General features: G+C 31.8%; 1 protein-coding gene across 2 annotated transcripts in view; it reads left to right on the top strand.

Moving 5' to 3' along the window:
* LOC117112286 (6-phosphofructo-2-kinase/fructose-2,6-bisphosphatase 1-like) overlaps positions 1-2,219 on the top strand; it is a 64,926-nt gene that overhangs the window by 46,444 nt on the left and 16,263 nt on the right. The window lies entirely within an intron of this gene.

The following is a 2,219-nucleotide window of genomic DNA, read 5'->3' as shown; positions in this document are numbered from 1 at the left end:
TATAGAACTGGAGGTCGCTGGAACAGAATGTTGCTACTCGGAGTTTCACGCTATTGCGATCGTCAGGCAACTGATGAAAGGTATATGTATATATATATGTATATATATATATATATATGCAATTTTATCCAGGATTGTTCATGGCCATGAATTATTATTATTATTAAGTTCTAATTTACCATCCAATTACATTGCTAATGACACGTTTTCATTTGTTAAAGAAATTAATAGTATCGATACCTTCAATAAATTTATGGTTTCGTACGATGTTGGAAGCTTGTTCACCAACATCCCATTAAACGAATCCGTATCATTAGCTATTGATTATATCTTGAAAAACTATACTAATTGTAAATTATCTAGGGAAGATCTTTAAGCTGTTCATGTTTTATACCTCCAAAACTCATTTTCTTTTTGATAATGAATTTTATGGCCAAATAGATGGAGTCTCAATGGGTTCTCCATTGGGACCCGTCCTAGCAAACCTTTTCATGGGACACCATGAACAATCCTGGTTAAAATCGTTTACTCATGCTCATGCTATTTATAAATATCACCTGCTTGTTCTTGGTTTCAAAGTTCTTCATAATGTGTGTCCCCCAACATTAACAGAGTTTGTTCATAAGAGTGAGCGTTGCTTATTCACTGGAAAGCCAAAAGCAATATTTTTCTTAATTCTGCTTTCGTGTCCTTTCCCAGGCTCTGGGAAGAACTACCTCCTCTACTTCAAAACTCTGTTAATGTTTCCTGTTTTAAGAATAATTTAATTAAGCATTTTATTTCATTTTATGTTTCTGAATAGTTCTGATTGTTTTTGTGTATTTCATTTTATATGAAGGATAGGGAGCAAATATTGTTCGGGCTCTCGCCCATTCCCTATCCGGGCAATGCATGATGTTTTTCTCCTATATGCTTTTTGCCAAATAAATATTATTATTATTATTATTAACTCTTACTTTTATGTTATCGTTTTAAGAACAACATTACCTAAACATATTTCTTCCTTATTTCCAATCCAACAGTCCACTATTCATAATTATAAAAATAGGCTCGCAAAAACAAATGTCTTATCTGAAAAATATATATCTTCTCTTTAATAGAAAGAAATCTATTTTTTACAATGGGCCCAAACTTTGGAATTCCTTAGATATTTCCTTTAAGTCTTTACCTAATATTTATTTCTTTAAATCTAACTTGAAAAAATCTGTGTTCTCGGCATATGGCAGATAAGCCTTCTGTTCATGTTTATGCATTATTATTATTATTATTATTACCTGTATCATTATTTACAAATTTTACATCTAAAACTACATGTATGTGCATGTGTGTATATGTATGTATGTGTGCGAATGTATGTGTATGTGTGTGTGTATGTATATATATATATATATATGTGTGTATATATATATATATATATATATATATATATTTATATATATATATATTTCAAAAATTTTTTTCAAAAGAAATTTTCGTAAAGTCCTATGGTCTTCTTCAGCTTACAAAACTAAAATGACAAAATGTGGCTGATACAAGAGATATATTATACAAAAAAACAGTATTATTGTGATAGGCTTAAGAGTTAAGGGCCAATTATCACAAAGTTATGTAACTTCCACTTAAGTACTCTAGTCTAAGCTGTGATCAAAGCGGTGAAAATTGATCAGGGTTTGATAAACAGAGTTATATCTCCCTTAGTTGCAGCATAGAGAAAATAGAACAGAAGGAGTAACATCGACTTTATCGCTTATCTTTAATCCAATTAAACAGTCAGCTAGTGCCTATTAAATTGCACTACGGCCACCCGCGGAGCTTATCACAGCACTATCTCTTTGTACACACAGCTCCTCGCCGCTTAAGTGTAAACCNCTCTGGCGTTAGTGGAGTACTTAATACACAAACATTTAAACATTAGAATTAAAAAACACATGCGCAGTTCATCATCCACGGTTTGTTTGTGTGCGTGTTTGGTATATTCAGACAGATTTTTTTTCGGCGAGAAAATGCTTACTTTAAACGTCAAAATCGGCTTAAAATAACTGTTTCTTTTATCAGTTGTAAGTATTGGCTTATTTTTATTGTAAGAACGAAAGTGATGTCAATAAATTATATTTGTAAAATGTTCCGGTTGTTGCCGGTTAATAAAATTTAGTTCAGACGAAAATAGAAAGCTGTATCTTTCATTTGGTACACGAATTAACCGTGTCCGGTCATGTCCG

This window comes from Anneissia japonica, unplaced genomic scaffold, assembly GCF_011630105.1.
Source record: "Anneissia japonica isolate Jap-2015-1 unplaced genomic scaffold, ASM1163010v1 scaffold287766_len117227_cov206, whole genome shotgun sequence".
In the NCBI taxonomy this organism is placed as follows: Eukaryota; Metazoa; Echinodermata; class Crinoidea; order Comatulida; family Comatulidae; genus Anneissia; species Anneissia japonica.
The sequence above is the reverse complement of the archived record's forward strand: the minus strand, read 5'-3'. Positions and strand labels throughout refer to the sequence as shown.